A 13,957-nucleotide genomic window follows, 5' to 3' on the forward strand; every position below is an offset into this window, starting at 1 on the left:
GGGATTTTATCCTCTTCATCCTCTGCTGCCTTCACTACTTCATCTGTGAAAGCTACCCATTTTTCTACTGTATTCCATTCTCCAGTTCTTGTGAATCATTCCACAATGCTCCTTCTGAAACTCTATATCTTCTATTTCTTTCAGTTGATTCATATCCATATCCTTAAATTTATGCCTTTTTGGAGTTACTCCTATTTTAATCTTCAGTTCATAACCAATAAATTACGGTCAGAGTCCACATCTGCCCCAGTGTATGCTTTAAAATTTAAAACCTAGTTCCGAATTGTCTTACTATTATATAATCAATCTGGAATCTTCCTATGTCTCCAGGTCCCTTCCACATATACAGCATTCTTTCATGATTGTTAAACTAAGTGTTAGCGATGATGAAGTTATGCTCTGTGCAGAATTGCACCAGATGGCTTCCTCTTTCATTCCTTTCCCCTAATTCATATTCACCTACAACTATTCCTTCTCTACCTTTTTCTACTATCGAATTCCAGTTCACCATGACCATTACATCTTCGTCTCCCTGCTCCATCTGAATAATTTCTTTTATCTCATCATACATTTCTTCAGTCTCTTCATCATCTGCGGAGCTAGTTGGCAGATAAATTGTACTATTCTGGTGGGTGTGGGCTCCGTGTCTATTTTGGCTACAATAATGCGGTCACTATGCTGTTCGTAGCAACTTATCCGCGTTCCTATGTTTTTATTCATTATTAAACTTTCTCCTATTTCCAGAATGAGATTTTCACTCTGTAGCGGAGTGTGCGCTGATATGAAACTTCCTGGCAGATTAAAACTGTAGAGCACTTGCCCGCGAAACGCAAAGGTCGCGAGTTCAAGTCTCGGTCGGGCACACAGTTTTAATCTGCCAGGAAGTTTCTTACTCCTATTTGACTTTGTATTTTAACCCTGTATTCACCTGACCAGACGCTCTTTTCCCCCTGTCACCGAACTTCATTAATTCCCACTATATCTAACTGTAACCAATCCATTTCTTTTCTTAAATTTTGTAACATACCTGCACGATTAAGGGATATGACTTTCCACCCTCCGATCCGTAGAACGCCAGTTTTGTTTCTCCTGATAATGGCGTCCACCTGAGTAGTCCCCTCCCGGAGACTCGAATGGGGGACTATTTCACCTCCGAAATATTTTACCCGAGCGGACGCCATCATCATTTAACAGTACAGTAAAGCTGCATGCCCTTGGGAAAAATGACGGCTGTAGTTTCCCCTTGCTTTCAGCCGTTCACAGTACCAGCATGGCAAGCCGTTTTGCTTAGTGTTACCAGGCCAGATCAGTCAGTAATCCAGACTGTGGCCCCTGCAACTACAGAAAAGGCTACTGCCCTCTTCAGAAACCACACGTTTGTATGGCCTCTCCATTCTGGTTGCACCTACGGTACGGCTATCTGTATCTCTGAGGCTTGTGTGCCTCCCCATCAACGGCATGTTCCCTGGTTCATGGGGGACCCCATTTGGTTATAAGTAATTATTACCGCCACTGTCAAGTATTGTAACTGAAGTTGATTTCAAATTTTCAGTCGTCTAAAGTCTGACTAACTAATCATGACCATTACTAATAAACCCATATTGGGTGTGAGATTACTGCAACCTGAGTTTGGTTAAAATTCAGAATTTGTGATTATACAACTATTCAGTTGTGATTATTGACATCATTCTAAGGGACTAGGACTGCCTTGCATAATTAATTAATGTTTGTATTATGGCTCAGTAATCAGTTGAATTTTGATTGCTTGTTGATCATTCAATGATTCTGATAAATGTAACTGTTCAATCTGATGGAAACATTATTTGGTTTACACAATATGGGACTGTGTGTGTATGACCGTGAACGCTGCTGTCCTTGTATGTTGACATCGCTCAGCCCTCCACTCCCCACCATCGCGTGCTGCTCCTTGCGTCGCCCCTTTTTATTATTTAATTTAAAATGACGTATATCTCACCGGAAATAAACTAAGTCCATTTATTGTTCAAGGGGAGATGTGATAGATTTGTGTCCAAAAATCCATTTTTCAAAAGCATTGTTTTCTTAATCTACAGAGACTGATCTATGCAGAGTGTGAATTTTATAGTGATTGCAGGATTAGAAATGCCTGTAAAATATTAAACGGTTTAACCCTGCACTGACAGACACTACCACCTTTTCCGTCATTTGGGAAACTGCTTGCTTCAACGAAATTTTTGTGACTGTAAAGGCTACTTTCTTTCGATTCCTTTGACTGACATCTATATCTTTGCCTGATATGTTTCATGCCCGTGTTTTATTTACGTTTTGAAGTGATTGCGGATGGAAAACCACTAGCCGGAAAATGCAAGTTTACTCTGAAAGAAATTGATTCTCTTCAGGTATTCTGCGGGTGAGTTATCAGGAAAACACAAACAATTTGAGGCAATGAAACGTTTTATGTGGGCAGGAGCAATCAGGAAAAACACAAAGAATTTAGAGGTAATGAGACGTGCTGTGTGGGCAGCTTTTTTGACCAAACACCAATGCATAATCTATGTCTGAAAGATAACCTGTAAGTACAGCAGAAGAAATGAGACGTATTCACGATAAAAATGATTACCAGAACCTGTTGTAAATGCAACTAAGCCCACATTCAGGTTTCTTGCAAATCCTGGTTTAGTGTGGAAGTCTTTCCATGGAACGACACAGAATCCAAATGAAAACCTCAGTACTTTAATTGGATTAGATACTCAAAAGGACATTCTGTGATCTTGAAGTACAAAAAACTGGTGTCAATGATGGAGTTTTATGTTTTAATGACGGCAATATTGGTGGAATTTACGTGCTGAAGTGATCTGGTATAGATGCAGGGGTGTTTACAACAGAAGTATTTTGTATCGTAGGTAGGAGCACCGTCAAGAAAGCTGGCAGGTCTTTGTCTTGCCTATAAACGCAGGCCAGGCAGACTACAAGGGGAGAGAAGAGACACCTGGAGGATGAGGACTGTCAGTATGGAGGATTTTAAAATTGAGGTAAGGTATTTACATGTAGAAATGTATGAGAAGAAAATCTTTCAGGCCCATTATCTTGGTTTTTCGTTTCTTGCGTTATTACAAGCCTTTTCTCAAATAAATATATGGGCTAATGCTATGAAATTTTCAGGAGGTGTTCTAAACATGTTTCTGTCTCGTTGGAACGAAAATATACGATATCCTGCGATTACTCCTCATTTTTGTAGGATTCTGTGTAAAAAAAAATCTTAATTTTGGATGTGCAAAATTCATAATCATTAATAATACAATTTGTACCATAACTTAATAATTGTAATTACGTGATCTTATAACTTTCTCAGCACACTACAATAACATTTTCAAATTCATTGCATGATTAGAAGTTGACTTAAGGCTTTTTGTTTAAAAGACAACAACAAGAATTAAAAATTCAAAACTTTGACAAAATATGAATGCACCGTCTTTTATATTTTTCCATTAAAATACAGCTCTTTCCTTACACATGAACAATTTTAGATGTTTACATTAATAACTATGGCTGTAATATATTTTATTAGATAAATATTTACGTTTTCTGTTAAATCAACCCTTAACCAGGATGCTAACAACTGCTTATCTTCTCTTTCTATCAAAAATATTCCCCTAGTCTTCTTGTGATTGATTTGTATACATTGACAACCATCGTTGCTATGATATTATGATCACCAGTTCCTGTCTCTATACAGACACAGTCGATAAGGTCAAGTTTGTTCATAGCTACAAGATTTGAAACGCTCCCATTACGTATGGACTCTCGAACTAGATGCTCGACATATTTTCGGAAAACTTTTCAAAAGTATTTCACAACACTTCCTCTCTGTGAAACGACAACGAATCCATAGGTTCTCCCTGGGTTGATGGTTGTTTCCCTAGCACCTCGTGGAATCCCCATGGAACGGTCTCATTAAGCTGCTGCTACTGACAGGATGGATGTACCATCAGGTGGTACCTACACCCACTCATCACAGAGAGCCCAGTTGGTCAGTCCTCCGGAAAAGTCTCACAACCATAGTAACAGGGCATTAGTGTGTCATAACACTTCGATTGTGATCAAGCAAACTGGGGAAACCGTTTATATGTTCACAAGGCACTGGAAGATATTGCTGGGTCTCTAAAAAGTATCAAACAACATTGTAATGGAACAGGAACACTTCCAGTCGAAGATACTAATTCTACCAAAATATCTAAGCTCCTGGGATGTAAGGCCTTAGGTGACTACGCAGTGGAGTCTGACTTGCATAATACTCTTAACTTTAGTAACGGCGTGGTTACCTGCTCCGATCTAATGGAGGTGAATCCCGCACAGTTACGTGAAGAATGGAAAAATATGATCGCCACGAAAGTGCAAAACTATGGCAAGTTGGAAAAACCGGCAACATTCAATCGAACGTTTACTATTCCGGAACTAACTGAACATATCCTTGCAGGCTGTATCCGCCTTAGGGTTCGCCTGTTTGTTTCTAATCTAATATGATGCTACAAATGCCAAGCTTTGGAAATACCACTATGGGATGTAACTGGAGGGCTTCGTGTGGCAATTGTGGAGGCTCAGCTGAGGAATCAGGTAATTCTTCTACACACTGAAATGTGTAAACTGGTCTGGGGATCACGCAGTATGGTGCAGAAAGTGTGAGGTTACAACGAGGGAAGGAAAATTCAAAACTACTTCTTTTGCATCAGCCCTTAAGTGTGATGTCTCCACACAAAATCAGACCACAGATTCAAGTACGAGCACATTCTCTTGCCAGTGTACCTGTGGGGGGAAAGCTCCACTTGAAACTGAAGTCGTTCGGAAGCCATCAGAAATGGGCTTACCACCTAAGCCACATACCACTACCCAACATCATAATCCAACAAAGCTGTCCTCGAAACCCAGGCAACCGCCTCCTCCCATCAGTAAAGAAAAACGTTTTTCAAAAAGTAGCTCCAAGTCGAAGAAAGCGGTAGTTAAATCTTCTGATGGTCGAGCTCTTCCCTCACTGATGGGACTATGCTCTTACGGACTTCCAGTGAGAAGAACAGAAAGCAGGGAACCGGCTAACGTTCTCCCTGACCTCTGCGGTAAATAACCGCCTCTGAGGGAAAAAGCTAAGAACATCCATCGCTAAACACTGGCTTCTCAGGGACTTGCGTATTACAGTGGATTTTGAGTGGATATCGCTCACATTTGGAAGAATTACAGCTCCAGGTCCAGGAGAAACCGTTGTCCATCTGCTTACAATAAATGCATCTTAAAGTCATCTACACACCTGCATTACCACACATACAGGAAGGACGATGCTACTGGAGACAGGGCTAAAGTTGGAGTGGCTGTTTCAGTTGATACCAGATGACACTTCTCTTTTGTTCCTCTTACCACGACCATACTAGCAATTCCCCTGAAAGTTCTCACACCCTTATATATCACAGGGTGTTCTTTGTACCTTACCACCAATGAAACTTTGAATGCAGACGCACTGGCAGAACTCTTTGGGCACATCCATGCCCATTCCGCCTTGTGGGGGACTTCAATTCACACAATTTATTGTGGGGCTCGTCCACCACTTGCTACAGGCGTCGGATGATCGACTGATTTGTCCATTCTGAGATTATCGGCCTTCTGAACGCAGGTGAGATGGCACACTTTTCTGTAGCTACAGGGTCTTTTTCATCCATTATCTTCGTTTTTTTCCCCAGCTACTGCAGACTCATTTCAGTGCGAAGTGGGTACAGATTAACATTCTAGTGACCACTTCCCAGTGTGGCTCCATCTGACGACTAGGATGGTGGCTGACAGGGGACCATGCAGATGTATGATACCAAGGGCACATTGCTTGCAGTACAATCGACAGGCTATTTCTCAACAAAAGGATTGAGCACAGAAGACGGTGGCCAGTTTCACTTGTGAGATCCAACGGGCTGCAGCAGAGTCCATCTCCAAGTCTACTAACCACCTCAGACGATGGCCTGTACCTTGATGGAATGACGACTGTCGACTGGCAGACAGGGCCAGACGAACAGCTCTGTTGAATTTCAAACATGGTCCAACTACAGAAAATCTTGGTGCAGCAGATCTGCAAGTGATAAAAATAGGGAAGAGGGCTTCCTGGAGGGAATTAACGACTTCCATTAATCGGCCCACTTCCACTATGCAAGTTTGGGAATCAATAAGATGGATTTCGGATTTCGGGCAAGAGTAGTAGTACACATCCCCTTACGGTCATGTCAAGTAACGGGCTCTCGGTGACCACGCCAGATGACATGGCTCGGGTTTTAGCAGAACACTTCCTTACTGCCACTATTGCTTTTCAGGTGTTCCATCAGACTGCTGAGAGGAAGTTCAGCTTCTTCTCACAAAATGAGGAAGACTACAATCTTCCATTCCCCATGTGGGAACTGGAATAAGGTTTGTCTGCAGCTAGAAACACTGATCCAGGACCTAATGAGATCGCTGCAGCGGCAATCATTGATGGAACCAATGAGTCTCATTATCGTCTAGCTAAAGATATGCCTAAAAATATGCTATTTCCACAATTCATCAGTCAAGATGGCATGGTAGGCTGACAGCGGTTATCAACATGGAAGGAAGAGACTCCCGATGATGCAGCGATCTCTGATCGAATGTTGATCCAAAGGAAACCTCGCAGTAGCAGGTTCTGCATCTGTTATTAAATTGTGGTTGGCTTCACGCTGGATCTTCTGAGCGGTGACTGATAGATGTGCTCCCTACAAGATACTAGTCTCCTTCATCTAGGTAGTTAACCAGTAACTTACATCTTCGTTCTACCATTCTCTATAGAAAAGTGACGTCTCTCTCTCTCTCTCTCTCTCTCTCTCTCTCTCTCTCTCTCTGGGACCAAAGAGGTACTCTTCGTTTTCGCCGTCCTGTGTCTCTAACTTACAGTTTATTTACTTTAGCCATTCCTGATGCATTTTATACTGCATAAATATTTACTGAGTGCTGAGACAGGCCGGCCGCAGTGGTCGAGCGGTTCTAGGCACTTCAGTTTGTAACCGCGCAACCGCTCCGGTCACAGGTTCGAATTCTTCCTCGGGCATGGATGTGTGTGATGCCCTTAGGTTAGTTAGGTTTAAGTAGTTCTAAATCTGGCGACTGACGACCTCATATGTTAAGTCCCATAGTACTTAGAGCCATTTGAACCATTTTCTGAAAACAATACCTACAAATAACTGTCATCACACTCTCTTCCACCTCTGGGCAGGAAGTCAATGAGCAGAATGCCCTTCCTGTCTCAGAACCCCCTGCACATCACTTTCTTGACCGACACAATCTGTTTGAATTTCGTTTTCACCGTAGATCCACCGTGATGTCAATGCGTTGACTGCTGCTTGGTTTCCGGGATCAAGTGAGAAATCCACTTGCTATCGCCCGTGATGATCCTCTGGAGGATACCCCTGCAGAAATGTTAGTACCGCTTTGGAGTAACGTATTGTGGGCTCGGGTGTCAGGTATTTCGGCAGCCACTTGAACACAGTTTCTCGAACAGCTGGTGCTTAGCGACAATTTTTTCTCCAGCATGAGCTGCTGCACCATTTCAACCAGGTTATCGTTGATGAGGGACGGTCGCCCACTGCACTCTTCATCATGGTCACTTTGACGACCTTCGGAGAAAAGCCTGTACACCTGACAAAGCTTGATGATTGATTTAGATGAGCGCTGTGCTATGTGCAATGACGAACCTTATCACTGACCGAACCTCGCAGGCGGCGGGAGAATGAGTAGGAGACGCCATTCCGGCGCACTGCTGCTGCGGTACTGGCGCCAGGTGGAACCTGTCTGGCCCACATTTGATTGTCACGTCATAGATCTGCTGCGCATGCGCAATTTTCCCGTGTAAAAAATCTGCTCTAAAGGAATCATCGGGCAACTCACTTTCTGGATACGCCCTGAATTATGCTATAGCAGAGGTCTACCAGTATTTTGAAGTTCTCTCCCAAATACCCTCACTTTCCATACATTTCTTCACCTCAAAACTTCTGTGGCGAGACATAGCTTTTAATTTTACCCCCCTTTTGTTGGTTCTGGTCGTCATTTATCATCTCGGCTCTGAGATTCGTTAAGGAAGTCAAGGAAGACTTCCAAAAATACTTGGATAAGTAAGCTTAAAAATTTTCACTCAAAATCCTATGCTCTGCAAGTTTTCTTACCAGACGTGACTATGTAGTGAAGCATTTCATTTGGAACTTTATTGCTAAATGTGGCACACAGCTTCATTGTTGTTTCCTGTGTAACCAACACATTCATGTCCCTGACATATTTGTGACATAGATAGGACAATTTGTTAAGAAATTGTACATATGTACAACAACACCACGATTCAATTGTGTGACTCAGTTATAGAAGTTCCAAAAAAATTATGTCATAGAAATAAATTGTTACTGAGAAGTAACAGTTATTGTAATACCCACTCCTCTGATACTAGCAGTTATTTTAATAACTGCCAATGGTGCATCACGCCATTTGTTTACTGAATATCATAGTGCTTTCACATCATCTGAGATCTGGCCACATATGGGAGGGGCAGACCATCTAGATGGTGTTCTACAGCTCATGGTAACAACTCTGCGACTATGCACCATCTGCTTAAAGAAGTGTGTACTACGTTTTTGTGTGCTCTCACTAGTGTTGGCATAAATCTGCTGGCGTTAGGATGGAGGCTGACGGGAAAAGCCGTTATGGCTTTTGACACGTATAGTCATTCCCATCAGCTACTGTGCTGTGTGTCAGCTTAGTTTGGACTCGTGGTACAAACAGAGTAACATGCTGACAAATTTTTATGAATTTATTTGTAGAAGTATAGACAGTGCAAATTAAAATGTCCTGTGGTGCCTATCCCCTCCTCAAAGTCGGCCCGTTTGACGTCCTACCAGGACCTAAGCAGACCAGGAAACCCACCCCGATGGCGCAAGTCATGGTATCTGCAGCCTATATGGTCACAGAACCACCTCAGCCACTGATTTAGACCCTCCACTCGGATCTACACCAAAGGACCACATTCGGTTCTATTGACGATGCAGTAGATTGTGAGCTCCGCCTTAATCTCAGAAGCAAGACTGGCAGTCTTTACCATTTCCGCTAGCTGTCCAAAACCAAAGAGAATCTCCTCCAATCCAAAGCGACACACGTCATTGGTACCTACATGGGCCACCACCTGCAGTTGGCTGCACCCTGCACTCTTCATGACATCCTGAAGCACCCTTTCCACATCCGGAATTCTCCACCGCTATGCACACAGAGTGCACACTGGCTTCCTTCCCCTCCTTGCCAGCCATGTTCGGAAGGGGCACCATTATGCGTTTAGCTTTGGAGCTCCCAACTACCAGCAAATCCACGCTCTGAAAATGCCCACATCTTGTGGGCCGAGAAGCTTCCTCTGGAGCAGGGTGGACGACTGCATCCAGCTCAGAGACTTCGTCACCCATAGATAACGCCCAAAACCTGTCTGTCAAACGATCTGAGGAGGCCCTATGATCGGCCCATCGGAAAGTCCTTTGCTGCCTGCCAGACTTTGAAATTATCTCCCACTTGACCACAGGTGAGGTGTTAACCTCGGTGCTGGCAGTACTTGCAGAAGCCACAGCAGTGGATGATCAGGGCACACGTGGGACATGCTCGATGTCTCTCCAATCCCCACGTCTGAACCCCCACAGTGATGGCCCTTGGCAGCAGCCTCAAGCTGTCTGACAGAAGCCAACAACGCCTGGAGCTGTGAGCGAAGGGTCACCAACTCAGCTCACATCCTTTCCATTACTGAAGTCGGTACCGTTCGAAGCTCATAAAAATATGTAACAATCGAATGGTGTACTTGGCTTATTACCAGCAGAAACTCGAGGTGATCTCTCTCTGACGGTCTAACCGATACTAAGCTGTTCTATCCAAAACAAACAAGAGCCTGTACGATGTGAGGGTCTATACAAGGGTCGATAACAACGGCGGTACTGTGCGCTACATTGTTATTTAAATAAAAGGTTGTGGCCCGCAGTAATTACTCAAAGGCTTTCATAACCCGTACCAATGAGTATGAAGCAAGGTTATTCTATAATATTAAAACGGGTCTAATTTTCCATCTTTACAATGTTCACTCTCTTATTTGTGACTACAAATGTAGTCTGCTGACCGAAATGGCCTTTTGAACATACCAAACTGCTTTATAAAATGTTTAACTAAAACTAATGTGGCAGACATATTAGTGGATTGCCTACGAGGTGTCAATGACACAAACTTTTACTTCAGCTATACCGCTACAAAGAGATATGAGACATTCTTAGTATTCCTCGGCAGTGGACCAAATAGATCGACCACAGCGACCTTCTTTAGCTTTGAAGGAATGATAGGAAACATTGGACCATGATGAAATACTGGTAGCAGCTTTACCTCTCTAAAAAGATTGCCAAAAGCTCTGGCTTTCAGATTCGCTTCCTTATCATAACAGAGAAGCATGTATTACAAAGATGGTATAAAATCAACCCTATACAAATCACCAAAATCCTTTAACATAAAGAAAATGTCACTTTCAACAATCTATTACTGCCAAATCACAGTAGTGAAGCGATCCATCCACTTCAATTTCACTTCCTTCCAGGAAGGATCCTTGTCCCATGCCTTACCAATACAGGCAAGTGACCATGAAAAAAAAATTCAAAAAGAAATGCCTACAAATAAAAGAAAACTAATCTATTCTCATTATGATTGCCCTTACTTTCATTATTCACCCCTAGAGACCAACCCCAGACGACACTGGTTATAATATATTCTGTTTACAAGAATTTTAGTAACACTGAAATCAAATCAGGTATAGGACCCACCTGATTTTACTCATGAAAAATTATAATGCTCTGTTGTGTATGGATACTTTGGCCACTTAATCGACCAGATAACAACGAAATTGACAAAGCCCCTTCCAGGTCAATAACTGAATTGTAAGATCCATATATTTGAGCATTCAGCTCGCAAAGCAGTCGTTAGATGACACATAAAATCATCAAACATCAAATTCTGCAAACAGCTCTGCGGTAAGGGCAGATATACAACTGTTCAAAGAGAGTGAAAAATCCTTACTCAAACCAAGTAATATTAGGAGAGGAGCCGCAAGAAGAACCTGTTTCACACAAGTGAATTCAGTTTGCACCTAGGCATCCCAACTCCACGGAGCATTTTTACCCGTATATGCGCCAACACATGGAGTAGCTAAAGTATTCAAGTTCATAAAGGGTTTACAACAATTTGGCCAAACAAGAACTGACAAATCAAACCTGCACAATTTTTCAGTTGTTATGATGCGTTCCCAACCAGTCAGTTTTAGCAAGAACCCTGTCGCCACACTAAACAATAACCACTTCAAAGAGAAAATTTAGATCATAAAAGCTTGGCTGGAGTAATTACAGTGAATTAGTTACTTCTAAACGTAGGTGTGTCACGTGAGCGCTGTGCACCGAATATCACACACTGTACTGTGCTATGACGCTGCACACATGAGACAAAGACGACTATCAAACTTAAAGATGCATTGTCAGTGGGAAGGAAAAAAATTAAATGCTGTAGATCAATTAGCCAGTCCCAGGTATTTTTCTGCTATCAAGATATAATAAAGATACGTTGTTACACTCTTTCTTAAATCTTTCTAACCTCTAATTGGCGTAGCCGAACTCACAATCAGTCCGAACGGCAATTTGTCAGATTGATGACGAGAGGCATTACGTAAAGATGACGTATATTTCGGACATGGCAGGTGCAACCCCATCTGCCAATAACTTTTCTTTGGAACCCCATCTGCCAATAACATATCTCATGTCAGTGGACGATAGAACTCTGACTCTTTTCTTTGGGACATTTAACAACGGATTATTGTAAGAACTAACCGTAGGTTCAATGACAAGCTGCCGTAATATCTTTTCTATTTCTGCCTCTATCCTGTCTATAGAAACCTATGGTGTAGGGTAGGATTTAACAATGAACTTGCTATGCTCCTCTCATACAAACTGATAAGGAAAACATGTAATCACATCTGGGTACTCTGAAAATATTTATGAATGACGCTGCTATAGATTAAATAAATCTTTTTTTTCCTATTCTCTGCCTGATCAACACAACGAACTCACTTCTGCATTTCTAAAAAGGTACGAACATGTCTTTGGTAATAAAACGAAAAAAATTACATGATCACAACTGTCATTTTCTACTGGCTACCGACCAAATGACAATACTCATTTATTGAGAAACTTAGCTTTATTAATACCAATTCATTTTCATAGCGCGTATTATCAAGGGTGGGGCGTGGGTCGTACTTAATGCCCATCCTAAAACATAATGAAAAAAATGAAATTCGTTATTTATTTTTGTCCTATATCAACAACATAGTTTATGAAGACATAATGATGTGTAAGTAGAGACCGCAACCTGATAATGTCTCTTAGCATACTCGTACCAATAACAACACACCTAGAGTAATGTGTAATACCAACGGGACGTCGGAGTACTTTACGTCCAAGAAAAAAAAATATTTAGGAACGCAAATTTGAATTTTACTGACAACTTACTACTTCAAGAGATGCTGATGTGTAAGTGAAGTCCTGAACCTGGAAATACTGAGTACAACACTCATCAGGGAAGTAACTTCTACACTTAAGGTTTAAATTTTTGTGTTAACTTTAACTGAAGAATTAAAACATGGGATCTGGAAGAATAATTCGTTAAAAACAGTAAACATTTTTTCAAAATTTTAAAATTTAGTGTAAATGACAAGGTAACAATATTTCCAAATGGTGGGCATAATGTGCCCCGACTCCTATCTATCCTTGGTATTGCGAGGGTTAAGACAATGATTTGAGTTCTTTTCGCTAAATGCACATTCGACTAATACCAGCTTTATTGCAGAACCATTATTCGTTAATATAACCTTACCGCAATAGAAGCTCGTCAGTCAGCCGCTGTGGCCGAGCGGTAATAGGTGCTTCAGGCCGGATCCGCGCTGCTGCTGCGGTCGCAGTTTCGAGTCCTGCCTCGGGCATGGATGTGTGTGATTTCCTTACGTTAGTTCGGTTTAAGTAGTTCTACGGCTAGGGCACTGATGACCTCAGATGTTAGGTCCCATAGTGCTTAGAGGTATTTGATCCATTTTGAAACAGCTAAGTGTTGACAACGCTGAAAGAAGGCCACAGTTCAGACGTTCCAGTGAGCTGTCAGTTGGATTAATGACGTCACGTTGGCACCAAAGAGTCACCACAGTTCTGCCCCGTGCCACCGTGGACGCGCCACAAGATGGGGAGGGTGACACACCCCCTCTTACCCAAATTTCACCCCGTCTATTGAAGCGTCTGCGATAGACGTCAGAATCGGAACACCCAGAGCTGCAATCACGCGGTTTGCTGACGGGTGGCCGGGAAAATATTTCAGACGTCCCTACGCGGAGAAAAGACACAAAATGGTCTCAGGGTGTGTCATAAAGGCGTCGATGAAACCAACCCTTCGGTTTGTGCCTCACCAGGGTGATTTGATGTGATAGTGTGCAACATTACTATCCTCTCACTGCCGTTATTGACGGATCATTTTGGAAACTGCTTCGGAAAAGAAATACCCTGTTAGATGGCTATTAGGTCTCGGTGAATCTGTTAGACCATAGGCAAAGGAGACAGCTACCCTTTTGGTCCAGATGGACTGGCCACTAAGGTAAATGCGTTTCGGAACACCACTGGCCGTGTGATTATAGAGTATGTACTCGTAACACTCGTAGAGTGTTTACTCCTAACAATCACTTAAAGCTTTTTTATTTAGTAGAGGACGAGCGGAATACCTTAGCTATTCTTTTAGCCCCAGTAGTCTATTACATTCAACAACACACACAGCGCGGAATACCACGAAACAGGAATTAGCACGAGCCCAAGGCACAGTATCACGATTTAGGATGTAGGTTATTTATGCTTTTATTGAG

This window comes from Schistocerca cancellata, chromosome 6 (assembly GCF_023864275.1).
Source record: "Schistocerca cancellata isolate TAMUIC-IGC-003103 chromosome 6, iqSchCanc2.1, whole genome shotgun sequence".
NCBI lineage: Eukaryota > Metazoa > Arthropoda > Insecta > Orthoptera > Acrididae > Schistocerca > Schistocerca cancellata.